Source organism: Fukomys damarensis, unplaced genomic scaffold (genome assembly GCF_012274545.1).
Source record: "Fukomys damarensis isolate Sample0158 unplaced genomic scaffold, DMR_v1.0_HiC HiC_scaffold_14, whole genome shotgun sequence".
In the NCBI taxonomy this organism is placed as follows: domain Eukaryota; kingdom Metazoa; phylum Chordata; class Mammalia; order Rodentia; family Bathyergidae; genus Fukomys; species Fukomys damarensis.
In genome coordinates, this window is record NW_022900926.1 from 41,993,575 (window position 1) to 42,012,212 (window position 18,638).

At 44.9% G+C, this 18,638-nt stretch overlaps 1 protein-coding gene across 3 annotated transcripts in view; it reads left to right on the forward strand.

The window, feature by feature from the left end:
* The window catches only part of Prkn (parkin RBR E3 ubiquitin protein ligase), a 1,339,037-nt gene that overhangs the window by 1,298,642 nt on the left and 21,757 nt on the right, over positions 1-18,638 (forward strand). The window lies entirely within an intron of this gene.

An 18,638-nucleotide genomic window follows, 5' to 3' on the forward strand; every position in this document is an offset into this window, starting at 1 on the left:
GAAATCAATCCTCACCTTACTTTTGTTTTTTAAGTGTCTTTGTATAGAATCTTTAGTGAAAATTATCTCTGTGAATGACTTACAGATGTTCTTCATTTTGCCATAGGGTTACATCCCAATAAACCCACCATAAGTCAAAAATATTGCTAGGATAAAAATACATTGAATAGCCCTAACCTACGTAACGTCACAGCTCAGGGACACAAGCACACTGTAGTCCCGGCTGTTACCCATGTGATCACAGGGCTGACTGGGAGTCATGGCTCCCTGTCGCTGTCCAGCATCGTTGATAGTATATATCCATAGCTAGGGGCAGGCTCAACATTCAGAATTTCAAGTACACTTCTACTGACTTGAGTCTTGCTTTTACAACACTGTAGAAAATTGAAAAGTCCAAAGCCAAACCATTGTGACTCAGGGACTGTCTCTACAAAAGTATTATAATGTACAAGGAGATCATCTTTTAGCAGTACCTTGAACTCTGCTAAATTGTATTTCCATCTAAATTAAGTAAAGATCATGTTTTCTGAACCTTACTCTCTAATGTGCTACATCAAGCTTAGGGAAATGCAAATGTGCTTCCTTTTATTTATTAGTTATGATCAGCCAAACCTTAGGGGGAAGAAGTAAAAACGTCAGCACAGTTGATCAATTTGTTCATGATTTTTCTCTTGATATAGATGTTATCAGGGTTTTAACACCAAATCTTTACAGATAAATCCTCTAGTCATTTCTTCTGTAGGAAGCTAGTAAATAGACACAGAAATTCCAGAACATTTTAATTTTGTAGTAGAGAATGTTAAAGATCTGAATGATCTAAAATGAGAGCATAGGGAAGTATATTCCTATATTCTGCAGATGTGTTTACCCAATATTAGCATAAATAAGTAGAATTAGAGAATTCAGATCTTCTCATCAACTCCTAAATTGATGGCCACAAGCATATTAGGAAATTTAAGGATGAGCTATCATTTTCATAGCAGAAGGAGCAGATTCTCCTTCTGTTTATCTATTTTAGCTCAGGGACATTCAAATCCAGACTCACTTGGTACCAACAGGAGGAATAATAACGGCCCAAGACCCCTGACTCAGATTCACTGTATCTCAGGTGAGTGGCGCCTAAGGCTCTGAGAAATGGGATTAGTCTAGCAATTTACATCCACACACTCTTAGGGCCACAGGCAAGGACAAAGGCTTCTAAGAAGTGATACCCTGATGTCTGTTTGAAAACAGTACAGAAAGAGGAGGGACTCTGACTTCCAGAGTCCCATTCATTCTTCATCCAAAAGAACCAACCAATCTTACTATTAAGGTTTTTTTTTCCTTTAAAAAAACATTATAAACCTCAGTATTCAACTCAAAAAAATGGGAAAAAGAAAGTTAAAGTTGAGTTACAACACAGATGGTCAATCTCAGGGGAACTGTGTCTACAATATCAGTCATCACATTAAATTGAGCATTTGTATGGGCTACACAGCCTGCTCGTCTCTGGTAAAATACACATAAGTATATTTCCCTTCAGAGTCTTAAAGGGAGCCATGAGTCTAGAATCAGTGGGGACCAGGATCATCCTAGCCAGAAGGAGCAGGAGGAGGAAAAGGGGCTTCAAGAGCTCTGTGAGCTAGACTTGCTGAGGTAGGACCTTATGACAGGAGGAATAATCATGGAGGGTCCAGTATGGCCAGAAATGGGCCTAAAGCAGGAGTGGAACACAGACATACATTTCTGTCCTCTCTTCCCCACCTTCTGAGTCAGCCCTTCAGGTCATGGCAAAGGACAGAAGAGAATATAAAATAACCAACATGTCCTGTGGACTAATTTCCCAGGGCTCCAAAGGTTTCCCTGTTTCAACCATAGTTAATCTTGGCTGGGGAGCTTGGCGTGGTGGTGCACACCTGTAATCCCAGCACTCCGGAGGCTGAGGCAAGAGGATCGCTGTGAGTTCAAGACCAGCCTGGGCTACATAGTGAGTTCCAGGTCAGTCTCAACTATATAGTAAGACCCTGTCTCAAAAAAAAAAAAAAAAAAAAAAAACTCTTAGCTGTGGAAAGAGATGAACCAAACAAGCTGGTTCATCAAACTGCAAGACCCAGTTCCATTTGGTAACAGAGAGAAGGATTTTATTTTAATAGAACTGCCTTATTTCTGTTTTCTGCATTTCTGTCAGACAGCAGTGATCTCAGGGAAGACAACCTCTGCACTTCCACTGACCTCAAATCTTTGAAAAGAGAGCACTCCACATATATAAGAATCAAAACTAATTGCAGCCCCCCGTTACAAAGGAAGGCTGTAGTGCATCTTCATGTCTGAGTTTTGCTAATAATAGCAAAATACTCTCATTATCCCTCTTCACATCTTATTTCTGATTCAATTCACTTGCAGCATTTTTCTTTTTAGCCAATTGCGACTCCTTTCCACTACTCTTCCCTTTAACGCTGATTGCTTTCCGTTCTTTGATATCACATTCTCCAGCCTGGAAAGCCCATTTCTCCTGGGGCCCAATCAACTTTTCCTATCGGATAGGCAGCTTGACCCAAAACTTAATGCATTTTCTGATTAATGCAATAATTTTTATTTTAAAAAAAGCAAACTCAAAAATTGGTTTTAAATCAGCTTTAAAATATTGACCAAACTTTAAGTTGAAAGTGCTGAGAGTTTGGGAAATCAGCGACAGAAGATCAATCCATCCCAGGCTAATGAGAGTCCAAGCCAGTTTGCTTCCTCTCGTCCTTGCCGGCTGTTCTTTCCCATGTTCCGGGTCCCTTTGTGTATTCCCCCTAAGTAGAGCCTATTAACTCACGACTCGCTCTTGCAAACCACATAAATTGATTCATTCTCCCAGTAGTCCTGAGAAGTAACTGTTCGTCTCCCTATTTAATGGAAGGGCAAACTGAGACCTCAATTTTTAATGACACTAAAACCACAAAGAAAATCTATTTCAGTGGCTATGCCTGACCAAAGTAGTTTGGAAACAATGACTGTCCTTTCATGTTAATAAATTGAAAGTGTCTACAAAGAATGTACCATCCCTGCCTGCCAAACTCCTACTCAACCTTCAAGATCCAGATCATAGATCTCTTCCTCCATGAAATCATCTGCTCACCCCACAACCTTCTCTAAGCCTTAAGGCAATTAATTGCAGATACTAATGTTGCATATTCAGCATACTGAGATATTATTTCCCTCTTTTCGCTAAAAGACTGAGTTTGTTAGTGCAGGGTTTGTGCCAGTAGTATCTATATCCTCCAGTGCCTGGCACATAGTTGGTACTCGCTAAATGTTGAATGAATGACAAGTTCCAGCCTCTGAAAGGTTCTACCACTTCCCAGCAGCACCACCTGGAGACCAAGCCATTAACAGCTGGGCCTTTGGAGGACATTCAAGATCCAAACTATAGCAGACCCCAGTGGTACCAGACTTTTCAGCTTGATTTTTTATTTTTAAGTGCCTGAAATCCGTTTGTTTATAATATTTAATATGGACATGTATTTTTAAACATTGAGAATTAGTTTTTCTTTAAAAATTTAGACACGTCTGTCTTAATCTATTTTTTTTTTTACTGCTGTAAAAGAACACTGGAAACTGCACTGTTTAGAATGAACAGAAATTGATTGGCTCACAGTTCTGAAGGCTGGGAAGTCCAAGGTCAGGGCCAGCACCTGGCCAGAGCCTTGGACTGAATCATCAATGGCAGAAGATGAAGGCCAAGGGAGAACTAAGCTCACCCTTGTAGACCCACCTGTGAGTCTGTGTGTGAGGTGATGCCCTCACGATGTAATCATCTCTTAAAGATCCCACTTCCTGATACTGTTACAATGGCAGTTAAATTCAACATGAGTTTGGAATTGAGATTTGGATCATTCAAATCCATAGCAAATCGAGAGATGGAATTTTTGTCATATTTTGTGTTACATTTCTACCTTATGTGCCTTTTAACCTATGTCATCAATGGAAATAAGGATATTCTATCAACATTCATAAAGTTCTTATTATGTACAATGCACCATTAGATATACATTAATGAAAACAGACATGGCCTCTTACCTTATGAGGTTTAAAATCTAATGAAGCAAAAGAAGAACAATTAAACAAATAATTTAAAAATTGTGCACCAAGATGCACAAGACAGGAAGCTCAGGATGCTACAGACACATAGAAGTGACATCCAGCCAGTCTTCTGAAGGGTTCAAAGAATGATTCACTGGAAGAAGTGAAATGTGAGGCCTTATAAATAAGCTATTAAAGCAAGGAAGGGAATTAAGAATATTCTAGGAAAAGAAACAAGATAAGCCGACATCTAGGGATGAAATAGAATGGCACATTCAGCAAAGTGAAAGAAGCTCACTTGATTTTGACATAACGTGGAAGCAGTAATGGCAATAGGTCAAGCTAGAGACATAGGCAGAGGCCAACAAGTAAGAAGCCTTGTAAGTCACATTACGAAGGTTGAAGCTAAGGGCAATCCGAAAGCATGAAAGGATTCTAAGATTGGCCTCATCAAGTTGGTGGTTTTCAAAGATCACTAACTATAACAAGAAAAATAATTCATGGCTGATGATAAATAACAGGTAGTGCTTTCCAGGAAGAGAACTGAGATTCTTGAGATTTGGTGGCAGAACGAGTACTGCAGGGTATTGGGGGAATCATGCCATGTAGCTGTAAGAGTTTGAGCAAGGCTGGTCTTTCAGAAATTTTCAGCATAGGGTAGGAGGGATGGGCTTTATATCCCATCTGTAGACCAGTTCTGGGATGTGAGCCACCCTCCTCCTCCCTGCCCGCTGGAGGAAGCATGCCTTGGATGAAGCAGCTTTCTTCAGCACACAGTTCCTGGACAGAAACTGAGCAGAAAACCACCTGGGGCTAACAGAGCCAGTGGCAGGGGAAACAAGTGCCCCAGTCTAGACAAGGGATCTGGTCCGTCTGTGTCCACTGCAGCCCACCGTGCACTGCCTAGAGACATTTGCTATCCAGCAAAGGAAAAAACTAGAGAAATGTACAAATGGAAGGTCAGAGAGCGAGCCATGGTTCACACTACTGCAGATGGTCTTGAGATTGCAAGTGACTTTTACTGGCCATCCCTTCTCTACGGTTCATTCTACATTCCCCACCTTCAGATCAGCACCTCCAGGTGTTTATCTGGTGGTGTGGAATAGATGCTCACCTCTGATGGGCCCAGGGACCTGGTTCTATGCTATTATAAAGCCAGGATCACTGAAATTGATTATTTGTGTTGTTGTTTGTTTGTTTGTTTGTTTGTTTTTCCTCATTGAGTTTATTGGTACATTTTAGGTATATAGTACAGTCACATTCATCATTGGGATCTTGTACCTTTACAGGACAGGTCTTGGTTCTCATTTTTTCCCCTGGTCCCTAACCCTCCCTTCATCCCCTCCTCCCCTCCCCATTTACAAACACTTTATTTCCATTTTTTCATTTTCTTCTAATTTTTTCTTTTCCCTTATTACCTTTCCCCTACCCTTCCCACCTTCCTACACCTTTAGCCCTTTTCTTCCTATTTTACATTGTCAGTTATCACACATGTATAAATACTGAATAGTTTCTCTAGTGTGAATAAACTATAATAGTACATAAGATCCTAGTGAAATTGATTATTTGAATGGCAACAGGGTACCAAAAGATGACACAGTGAGTCACATAGATGCCAAATGTACCCTTCCCATGATATAGTCTAATATATAACCAGAGTTCTCCCTGCTCCTGATGATCAGTACCTCTGCCAGGTTGGTGGCTCTGTGCCTTACCTGCCAGTGACTTAGCAAATGAAATACGAAGTGATAGTGTGGCTGCTATGGTTTGAAGTTTGCTAGAACTCTTGGTTTTTTTTCTATGGTAGAATTGTTCCCAGGATGGAAACCAGGGCCTGTATATCTGCGAAGCCAAGTTGCACAGGTAGAGAACACATATATCCCAGTAGATTACAGGCAGTCATATCAGTGGGACCATTTCTGCTTCCAGACCTTGATTCCTGAACCCTGTGTTCCATGTACTGGAGACATGGCACCACATGGGGGTTGTTGATTTAGCATGTGAACCTCACCTTAGAGGACAGCTCCCATCTCACAGGATATCTCAGCTGCATGTTGAAGACTGGTCCACAATGCATCAGTCAATGGCTTCTGTGCAGTAGGATACAGGGTAAGACCGCAGTTTCTGGTCATGTGCCTCCTTTGACATGTCCTTCACTATTAGTGAGTGTCTTTGGTCCAGTGCAGTGTTATGAGGGTCCCCGTGAGCCTGCAGATGGTACAACTGCCTGAAGTTTTGTTGTCAAGAAATGCAAACCTGTACCAGAATAGCAGAAAATTCCTGTAAGATAGAATTTTTTCCCCTTCCAGAGTGCCATGTAACTCATATCAGTTGGCTCATTGGTCTCCTTGCAGGATGGAGCCATGCTGAGGAATCAGTGCTGGCCTTTAGTGATGGCAGCTGACACATTGGCAATGGCAGCAGCAACCTCAGCTTTGGCAGATGAGTGGTAGGGCCTTGGAAGAGCTTTATTTTACACCTGCAATTAGTACACTCATGAGCTTATTGAAGCAGGACTGATGTGGCCAGAGATAGACGCTAGCAAAGGTCAAATATCAGGATCATCCTGTCTGCTTGTTCAAGAAAGCTTCTGTGACAACGGCTGTCTTGTAAACATTAGTATGTTGTACAAAGATGTTCCTATTTCATGCTACCACTCATACATCTACCACATGCCTCCTCTGCAAATGTCTTTCTCTTGCTAGTCCAGATTGTTCTTTTCATGCCTCTCATCCTACTTCATGATCTAACCGCCTTTGAAAGGACCTCACTTCCTAATACTGACACGTTGGTGAATACATTTCAGCATATGAATCTTAGGAGAACAAAAACATCCCAGCCACACTAAGTGCATTGTCTAAAGCTCTGCACATTGAGATGATTTCTCCTCACCACTCTCTTCCAACACTAGAGAGAGATTAGTAAGCAGCAGCATCTGTTTTGGGCTTGGACACACAGGCTTAGCAAACTCAGTTGTGCACCAAGCTAGACTTGCTCAGGACCCGAAGAATCCCTCAGCCCTCCCCCATCACAGGGCCATGGTCATGAGCCCATGTAAAAGTGGCAGTGCCACACTGGTACATAACTGGGGGGTCTGGGCCACCCGCTGGTGCAGTTTCCTAGTGCCCTATGATCTTGCTTGTGCCTGATCCTGGCAGTCCCAAATCCCTCTCCTGATGAACCGCTGCTCAAAAACTCCATCTCTAGGTCTCAGTAGCGTGCCAGAGGATCTTATATAAAAGTGCATAATTCTCACTGAAGAGTGCTAAAGATCTTTATTGGGATTCTCTTACTGGCTTGCAATGAATTCCCCCAACCACAGACACCTGTAGTCCCACAGGGTCTGCCTGTTTGGACAGCTCCGGGGACAGGGAGGCTCACAGAGCAGCAGTTCCCTTGCTGCCCAGGGCCCCTTTCAACCTTCCAGAGCTCTGTCTCCCCCAGATACGTATGGCCCCTTTTTGGCCTCCAGAAGGAGGATGCTAATTCTAGCCCCATTTTCAAAGTCCTTGGATAGCTCCAGGTACTGTCATAAGGCAGGTTCTCGGGAAAACAGATTCTGATACTACATAGGAGGCATCTGGGAGTGTTCTCAGGCACACCCTAAAGGAAGCAAAGGTGGCGGGAGTAGACAAAGGGTTAGGCTGAACCAACAGCAGTGTGGTAGCATCAGAAGTCTGAGGGCAGTTTGGGAACTGAAATGGTTCTCACCCATCCCTGCGGTGCTAAGGATCAAACCCAGGGCCTTGGACATGTAGGCAATGGTTGTACTACTGAGCTACATCCCCAGCATCCTGAGATGGCTCTTGAGAGTTGTCTGCTTTAAGACCAGGGTGATGGGAGGCCACGCTGTAGAGCACATCCTCTGTCACTGGATGTGAGCTGCCCTGCCCTCATGCAGGCTGCCACTTGAGCAGAGTAGAGCACCTGACTGAAGGCAAGCCCTGGACTGCGTCTCAGGTCTCAGCTGAGACTCATCAACAGCCAGTATTCCTGGCAGTGGGGGAACTGAACATTAGTCCTGAGATGGGCTGGGAGAGCTGGCAATGCAGGACCTGAGAGACACAGGGGAAGGGAGCCAAGTGGTATCCTTGTGCACACAGACACAGAGCTATCACGTCAAAAGATGGGCTGGGAGAAGTAATAGGTGACACTTGGATTTCCTACCGGGCAGTTGGTGCCATTCATTGGAAGAGGAAACACGGGAACAAAACAGTTTGATCAGGGAACCACGAGTTCATTGTGGGAAACTCCACAGAAGTGTCCAGTGGGCAGAGGATGGATGCAGAGCCCCTCAGAGGGAGAGCCAGCCTGGGGCAAGCAATGAAGGCTCAAGATGGCTCATCTCCCGTTCCTACCCAGCTCCTCCACTCTATCACCAGAGACTAAGCCTGAGGCTCTGCCTTCCTCATGAAGGAGGCAAAGCAGCAACATTCCAGAGAGCCTGAATTCTTGGAACTGTTTGCCCACCCTCCCACAACCTGCCATCCCTTGGCCATCTTCTGCTGTCACTGAAGTGCAGTTCCCAAATAGGAAGATGAGTGAAATTTACTGCCTCTAGAAATCTAGATCCCCAGCTACTTCAGGGTATACTTCCTGAATCACTTGTTGGTTTAAGTAAAACAGCTTTATTGATGCCACTTCTCCTGAGTCCTTGACTCCCGACACAAACAAATGGATGTGCAGACAGGACAGAATGGCGGTGATAGATCTCCATTAGAGGAAGTGCCTCCTCCCCGCTCATCACTCCATCCTGGAGAGCTAAATAATGCTGAGGATGACACCAGACTCTCTATAGTGCCTTTCCAAAGCACTTAGCCTCTGAGAAAAGGTTTGCTGTGGGGAGCAGAAATGGCCCTGGGCTGGTCGTCAAAAGAATCAGTTTGATTTCTTTCGCTTCCAACCAAGTCACTCAACTGCTTACAGGCCTTTTTCCTCTCCACATGGGTCCAGTAAGATCCACTAAGCTATAAATAATGGAATGAGTATCCATGTGATACATTTTATAGTTCATAAAGTGGTACTGAATGGGAAAGTTTTGGAGCTTAAGGGTTTTTCTTTTTTTAAGATTGAATGTTAAAAATGTCAAGCACTGTAGAGAGAAAATGAAAGGTAAGATTGAAAGACAAGTGAAAGCATGTTTCACACACACTGGCTATTTTAGTCTATTTTTTCATAACAGAATAGCTGAGACTAAGTAACCTACAAAAGAAAGAGGTTTGGCTCACAATTAGGGAAATCTGAGCGTGGTACCATCATGTGCTCAGCTTCTGGCAAGGGCCTTGTGGCAGTTCATGGCAGAAAAGGGCATGTGGAGAAGAGAGGGAGGGGATGAAGAAAGCGATCTGTTTTATAATGAGGACGAAACCAGATTAGTAATTCCTCTCCAGGCCCCACCTCTCAACACTGCTGCCTTGGCATCAGGTCTCAGTGCACATTCCAGAGATGAAGCAGTACAGACGCATTGGACACACCCTTGCAGACAGATTCTCACTGCCAGACCCAGACCCTGTCTCTCCAAGACACTGCCTTACTCTCCTCTGCTGGGACTGTTGCTCCAGGACAGGCAGCACCAGGCACCTGCCTTGGTGCTGTACAGGGCTTCCTGTCTCCAGAAGAAGCCAGGGCACCCTCGGCATCCCCCGAGATCTCCCACCTTGGCCCCAGCCAGTATCAGCCTTCCCCAGAACCCATGCCAAAGTCCTCACCCTGACAAATGAGTCAGAAATGTGTCCTTAAAAGTGAGGCTGCCTGAAGGCTTTGGTTCCTGCTGGGTCTTGGAATCCGGGCACTTGCTAAATAGATTTCTCAATGTCAATTCCTCATCTGAACTCACACGTCTATACCCTGTGTACCAGACTTCACACATGAGCTGTTAGAACAACTAGGTAGTGTGTGAAATATGTTTGTAGAAACCCTATTCACTCTACACAAAACACTGCATACACAGCGCACATCCTTATTGCATACACTACACACCACACACACTACACATCATATTACACAAAAAAACATATCATGCCTACCTGTCTCACATTAACACCATATAGATCACGCAGCACACGAAACACAGTACACACAGAAATGGCACACATACTGCATATCACACACTTAACACCACACCATGCATCGCACATACACACTCCCACGACACACTATACACCACACAGATCACACACACCACATAGAACACATGACACATACGCACTTCACGCACTATGCACACTATAACCACATGTATACCACATGCCACACACATGCATAGACACCATACTGCTATCAACACACGTACCCCCCACCACCACGCATGCAGGGCATAAGCGCACATGCCACACACACATGTACAATATGATCATACATACCACACATTCACTGCACACACACACACACACACACACACACACACACACACACACACACACACACACCATACACCCCAGGAGACTTTTTTGATCTCCACTGACAGGAGGGACACATGCCCAGGAGAGTCTGGGTCTGTTCCATCTCAGAGAGAAACAGCTGCGGAAATCTACTGGTCACCAGGTGGCGCTAAATCCCTAAGGGAAACGCTGCATTTCACAAGAAACAGAAGTGAAATACCCCACAAATATATATAATTACTAATTGTCAAAACCAAATCTGAAAAAGAAAAATGAAGTGGTCCCAGGGAAGGCATGTGAGTGCCCCTTCAACATTCACCTGCACTGCTTGCGCCAGCACTGTGGCAAAGACGGAGGAAGTGAAGGGCATAGAGCTGGGTCCATGCGGTACCCCTTCTGAGAGAAGCACAGCTTTGAAAAGCTATGGGCCAGTCTACCACAAAACCTTCACTTGCAGCCAGGTTAAAAATGAAGGTGGAGGGCTGGGGATTTAGCTCAGTGGTTCCAGAGCCTGCCTCGTGAGCGCAAGGACCCCAGTTTGATCCCCAGTACCACACACACACACACACACACACACACACACACACACCAAAAACCCAAAAAATGAAGGTAGTCTGTTCCATCTCAGAGAGAAACAGCTGCGGAAATCTACTGGTCACCAGGTGGCGCTAAATCCCTAAGGGAAACGCTGCATTTCACAAGAAACAGAAGTGAAATACCCCACAAATATATATAATTACTAATTGTCAAAACCAAATCTGAAAAAGAAAAATGAAGTGGTCCCAGGGAAGGCATGTGAGTGCCCCTTCAACATTCACCTGCACTGCTTGCGCCAGCACTGTGGCAAAGACGGAGGAAGTGAAGGGCATAGAGCTGGGTCCATGCGGTACCCCTTCTGAGAGAAGCACAGCTTTGAAAAGCTATGGGCCAGTCTACCACAAAACCTTCACTTGCAGCCAGGTTAAAAATGAAGGTGGAGGGCTGGGGATTTAGCTCAGTGGTTCCAGAGCCTGCCTCGTGAGCGCAAGGACCCCAGTTTGATCCCCAGTACCACACACACACACACACACACACACACACACACACAAACACCAAAAAACCAAAAAATGAAGGTGGAATGCAGATTGTTGCTACACAGAAATGCCTGTGACTAGTATGAGGAAAATAGCACATCAGCTCTATCTGAAACCTCCTTGCAAAGGAAGCCAGGTCAAATGCAAGGGCAAAGGTACCCGTGTTTAAATCGACCCTTGTGTTCCACGTGTATATCTCCTTTCTTAGGGCAAGATCCAGTGGTTTCAAGCCTAACCCTGTGAGGATCTCAGGCCAGGGAAATGGGGTGAAGTCAAAACTTAAAGGTGGGTTTCACCCACGACTGGCTGTGACATTTGATTGTGTGTGTCAGTGTGGCTGTGCTGTGGTGCCCAGTCACGGGACCAACCCTAGTCCCTTGTTGCTGTGGAGACATTTCTGTGTATGTGGCTGCATCCACATTAGCTGACTTTAAGTCAGGGAGATAAGGATGGGCCTTGCCCCATCTGAGAAAGTCTTTACCTATTTTGTTTTTTTGTTTTTTTTTCACCAGGGATCAAACTCAGGACCTTGCACTTGTGAGGCAGGGGCAGTGCCATTGAGCTAAATCCCCAGCTGAGAAAGTCTTTAAAAGAGTAAAGCTTCTCACAACACAAGGAATTCTGCTTCAAGACTGTGGTATAGAAACTGTGCCTGAGTCCCTCCTCTGGCCTGTGCTACGGATTTTGTATTTGTCAACCGTCATAATCCCATGAGCCAGTTTCCTAAAATAAACCCATGAATCTTACAATATAGATATGTATCTCCTATGGGTTCTGTTTCTCTGGAGAACTCCCTGTTGATGCATTGGCCATGGTGATCATTAAGTGACAATGTCATCCCTCAAAGCCACACTATTACAGATGAGGATCTGTAATAGGATACTGTAAAGTTGGGCAGATTTAATGGAGTAACTCATGCACTGTACCCACCTCCAGGCCTGACAGATGACAAGGAGCTCAGCAAGGTCTTATTTCCTCATCAATCCATGTTGAAACATCCATGCTCCCCACCAGATTACACCAGGTTGGGAGATATCTTGTTCAGAGCTCACCCTTAGCTCCCAAAAACCTCTTCCTCTCTTTGTTAGTGACAGCCTATGCAGTTATCTTGCTGGTTCTCAAAGTGGGTAACACAGACAGGGCCTCTCTGTACTACCCAGGAACTGGCTAAATCACAGATACTTGGCCCTACCCCAGATCACAAGGCAGGGATCTAACAAGCCCTTCAGGGGATGCCTGCGGATGATTCTGTTTAAAAGCCACTACTCTGCTAACAGAGGCTCCACACAGGGATGGTGTGTTTGCTTATTATTGATTTAGCAGTCATCTCTTCTGTTTATCAGTGTCCCCAGTGTCCAGGATAGTGTCTGGACCACCTGGAACAAATCTTTGTCAAATTAAAGCCCTTTAATGTCAGCTGTAGCAAAACTAAGAATCTGCTCTGTACTAGGACAAGTCCACTTTATGCAAAGGAATGGCTCTGGCCTCTGCTTTAATTTACACTGGCATCCTGCTATTGTGGCTTCCACATCCAGGCTCTTGTCTCTGCTGATCCTTTCAGTTACTGATGACCTAAGAAAGCAGTGAACTAGAGATCTCCTGTATCCAATAAACAAGTTAGCTTACCTTTCTTGCTCAAGTGTAGATTTTTCCTCTCTTATCAACTTAAAATAGTTGAACACAAAGCACTTTAAAAATTCCCAATGTTACCTATTAATAATCTTGCTACTTAATATTTATGTTTTTCCATTTCCCCCATCAGTCTCAAAATAGTTTGATGGGCATTTTTTACTTCCTTCCCCTCTACAAAGCATTTACAGCCCCCACGGAGCAGGACTATTGAAGATCTAATCCGTGGCTGTTGTTATATAGTCCATTAATAGCAGAAGTCACCACTGAGGTTATCATCAAAACTACTCTTCTAAATTGCATCCTAAAGTGTGGCCCAGAAAGTCTGGATTTTCATTAAGCACTGCCTGGTGTCCACCCAACCCCTAGCCAGACACTCCATTAAATCCAAGAGTTAGGATGATTTATTTATTTAAAAAATACATTTCATACACATTTCTCCAAGGGGTATTGTAGTAAAAGAAAGTTGCAAGAGTAACAAAACAAGTGGGTACCTTCTCTTGATGACCTGGAAGGTCCTGAAAGGTGATGCCATTCTCTTGATCACCAGAAGGGGGCGAGCCGCTCACAAGCAGTGCAACTGGAACCCTGACTGTGAGCAGGGAAGGCTGCTTTGCAGACAGGTTTCAGTAATTGTATGACTCCTACGTGTTATCAGGGCACTCGATTTGGATGAGGAATGTGAAATGTACAAGCTGGGATTCACCTGAGAAAATTCATACTGAAATAAGCCAACAACATTTTCAGTGAGTAATGATAATGTGATCCTTTTTGGGAAATGGATTTAAATGGACTTTTAGGATTAAAATATATTGATCCAATTATGGACTAACCACGCATCACAAATAAGTTCCTAAAGCAGAAAAGATAATGCACATGGAAACATTCTCCCAACTTGTTCACATATATATGTTAACAGCATGTTCTGGGCACAAATTTGGCTTTGAAAACCTCCATGAGAACACATGTAATTGTAAGAGAGACTTAAGGCCAACCCAGGCCTTCAGTGGTCTTTTCCATTTATTCAAATTCTCATGGTTTTAATATTCCCATCTTGGTAAACCAGAGATGATGATGATTCTGATTCCCCGCCCCCCAAAAAATGACCCTAATAATGTAAAGCACACAGCATTCAGGGTGTACCAGGCTCTGTGCTAAGCTGTCTGTGTGTTTAGCCTGTGTCCTTACAACAACCCTATGAGGTACGCACTGTCTATCACACTTCTGCACACGAGTAGAGGTTTCAGTTAGGTCTTTGATCCACGCATCTGTACGACAAAGAATGAATCTAGGATTGAAAGTCAGGCATGATGACCCCAAGTCCTGCTTCTGTGAGGCAGACATCTCTAATTGTTCACTGAAAAATCAGCACCATTTAAGACAAAAATGGTTATCCTTTCTTGAGCCATAAATTGCCTGTCAGCACTTGACCTTGACAAGGCAATTAGATGCTCTCTCTTTCTCTTCATCTGTCTCTACCCTTCTCTTTCTATAAGTACATAATATACAGGTATATCTCTATGATCTAATAGCATACTATATATAGACATAGAGATATATATCTTACTGCAAATTTCTATTTTCAGCCATAAAATATGTAAGAAGAAAAACTTTTCCCACTCTACTGGCATGCACACGCATACACACACACACACACACACACACACACACACACACACACACACACACACACACATACAAACTTCCCTGCTGTGGGTGAACAATAAGCAGGCACAGATCTCTGTACAATTACCCTAATTGTACACAGCCGCCCTCTATCTCAGGGATAGGACAACAATGCTGAATCACAACAAAACCTTCCGCTCATGGTGACATAGTAATAAGTCACTTCATAGCTTGACAATTCAGGCCATTAACAGAGGGCAAGTTCAACCAACCAACCAAACACATTACTCTTCAATCCCCAAGTGACATTTGCCTTCTGGAGAAGAAATAGTTCCCACATCTCCTTCCCCTCACAACTTGAGGGGCATTCTTAAGGATTACAATTTCTGCACCCCACCTCAGACTCACTGAACTTTTGTCAAGGAAGAAAGTAGACTGCATAGTAAGTGGTGGGACAGTAGGGGATGACAAAGCAAAGAAAGGCATTGGCTTTGGCAATCAGAGCCTGTGCATGTCCTTTCTGAGATATTTTTACAGGTGGGGTAGAATTTAGAGCCAGCTGATAGCAGTGACAGCAGTGGCAAAGGTTCAGGAGGGCAGGTACCACTTTGGGGTCCCAGGAAGTAGGAAAACAGTTGAAACCCAGAGGCAGGGGCCTGGAAAGATCGAGGCTCTCTCAACAGTTTGCAAGGACCTCCAGGGCTCTATCAAGTGTCTTACCTTCCCATGCCTTGGTCCTCCCTGTCACGTGTTAACATTATACTGAAAGAAATAAACTATCATTGCAGGAACTTGGGAGTAGAATCAGACAGCTCAGGATTTGAATTCTGGTCCTGAATTCATAGCCTGTGTAATCTCACTGAGGCTGTGGTTTCTTCAGATAGCTAAGGAGAGGATCTGCCTCTCAGAGGTCCTTCCAAAACTAAACTAAATATTCTAGGCAAAGCCAAGGCTGCACAGCCCCCTCCTAAAGCCATAAATACATTGTTACTAATTTTGTTTTGGTTTAGTTCAGTTTTCAGGTACTGGGTATTGAACCCAAGGTCTTTACGTTAAGCTACATTCTCAGCTGTTTTGTATTTTTTTAATTTTGAAACAAGGTTCTTTAAATCACTAAATTGCCCTGGCTGGGCTTGAACATGTGATTCTCCTGACTCAGAGTACTGGCTTTGAAAATTTGAGCCCTTATGCCTGCTGTTACTGTTTCTTCTTGAACTTTCCCTCCTGGGCACAGGATCCCCTCTCCCAGGTGCTCTCCAGCCCTGGGCCAGATGTCCTGGCACTATTCTCACGTGCTGCTCTGTACTAGCCTCTACTGAAATCCAAGTCATCAAATTAGTAGGAAAACTGGCCACAGGATGAGAGCGCGGGTGCCATGGACAGGTGAGCAGCAGACTGTAGCATGCCATTCACTGGGAAAGGAATGCTGAAATGTGATTTCTGAGTTTTGCGCAGAACTGGTTCCTCTTTTAGGAGGCAATAAAATCAGGCATCTAACCAAAGTGGGCATCTATTCTGTACCAGAAAAAGAATGTAGCCATTGATCTGTTTCCTACAAAGTAACTCCCACCGATTCCAGCCTGTTAGTCTGGGCCCTACATATTTGCCGGTCATTTGTGGACTCGGTTAACCCACCACCCCAAGAGCTGTGTAGGCAGAGAAGTTAGGCAGGCTGTGAGGCTAGTACTAGCTTAGAACTGAGAACATCTGATGCTGTCACCGTCTTTGCCTTTGTTTCTGAGGTTTGGGTTATTTTCTCCCACCCTGGGCTTGCCCTCTTTCCTGTAGTGTCAAATATGGACATCTCCATGCAGGTGTGTCCATGGTGCTCCTGTTATCTTGTGGGTGCTGTGCAAGCTCCTGGGCAGCTTCAAAGGATTTTCAGGGTAAACTCTTGACCCCCACACCAGTTTATTCCTATCCCTCACTGCCTCCTGTACCCACCACAGGCCAGCTGCTCATCCTCTCCCCTAACCACATCTTCTTCCCACGCGGGAGCCTTAGCTTGTCAAGAGCCCCCTAATGAGGGTCAGGTGGCTTGGACATGGAGCGCAGTGTGGTGGTGCTGAGAAAGGGCACTGTGTGACCCACCCACCCTGAGCGGCATCTGCACTGGCCTGTTGCTAAGTGAGTTTGCTCTGAACATTAGATATGAAATCACAGGGCTGGTGGCCTCCTCTTTTCACTTTGGCTTCCCTGCAGAATCAGCCGACTTTTATGATTTCAGAGAAAATGGCTTAATATGCAGCTTGTGCCCTGACTTACCGGAAATCAAGTCTCCCAGGACCAAGCACCACAACACATAAAGCCCGAACAGTAAAGTGCTAAAGCCAAAACTTAGCATCTTGTCAGTTTGGCATACAGTCTCCTTGGTAAACTAATTTGGCATCTGGAATTCATAATGAAATTACGTGTGTGCTTGCATGTGGCTGAGGTTATTCAATAGCCACTATTGCTGGGGAGATTTGCCGTAACGTGCCTCTCCCCTGAATGTATAAAAAGTGATGAAAATTGAGCCATCTTCCTGAGTTGAGACTCTTATTGTTGATTAGCTCCCATTGGCTCTTTTATTTCAGTTGTTCTTAATTTTCCAAATATAAGGCCAGGGGCCTGTTACCCAGTAGCAGTAGCAGATAGAAAGCAGGGAGCTGCAGAAACTGCAGGAAACCCGTGGCTGCTCCTGCATCCAGAGGGAAACACAGTGCCCCTATCAGAAAGCCTCTGCTGAGTGCCCAGTAGGGACTGGCTTGGGCACTGCCCGGCTGCTGGCACAGGATCACCAAAGCTGGCTTGTTAATGCATATGCAACCTAGGGATCGAGCCTCCAAATCAGGATATTCTTAACACAAGGACTTTTTAAGAATTTTACTGGGACAGGAGATATAAATGAGTTTTGGTCCAGGTGTTTTAAATGTAGGTCTTATAGTTATTTGGGTACAGAGGGGAGATGTCTGCCATTGAAAAGACAGTTGTACTCAGGGTTCCCGGGAGCAAGGAACACTTTGTGCCTCACGGGACCCACCTGGGACACACAGGAGTGGGTCAGGAGGAGAGGAGCAAGAGGACAGTGAGCAGGGACCTTTGTCATAGCCTCTGTGGGAAGCAGTGAGGGAGGAGGTTAGGCAAGCTTAGGGTGGCTATTTCAGATCACTTTAGTAGCTCTGGAGAGCAAGGGCTGCCCCAGTTGGCTGGCACCCGGCCCGGAGTGAGGAAAGCAGTGGAATGGGGGCCCAGAGCGTGAGAGAGGAGGTGCTGGAGTACAGGCTCTGGGTTGGTAGGTTCCCTTATCAAAAGTGTGCCCAACTCTAGGAAATGGAAGTCCTGGGGGTGTGGGTGTCCTCACAAGGCCAACAAGGCCCCAGAGGTCAGAGTACTGGAAGAGACACATGATACATATGGCACTAGGAAACATGGCCACCCTGCCCCTACCCTGAAGGTGACTTTACACCCACACCGTGCATCCTGTCCCCTCCAGCCTGCCTAGCTCCTCTCCCTCAGTGTCCTAACACAGCTTCACCCTTCCTATGCAGTAAACCACACTCAGCCCAGGAAATGGTTGCCCACAGCTGCAGGTCCCTGGCCCCTGGAGCAAGAGGAGAGCGAGCCTTCGGTGTTTCCCATATGGGGGTGCTGTACATGCATTTAAAAACAAGAGTATTTTGTTCCTAAATACAACTCTTCAAACTACAGTCTGGCCAGGCGTTGTGGCGCATGCCTGTAATCCCAGCATTCGGGAGGCTGAGGCAGGAGGATCGCTGTGAGTTTGAGACCAGCCTGGGCTACATAGTGAGTTCCAGGTCAGTCTCAACTATGTAGTAAGACCCTGTCTCAAAACACACACACACACACACACACACACACACACACACACACACCCCCCAAA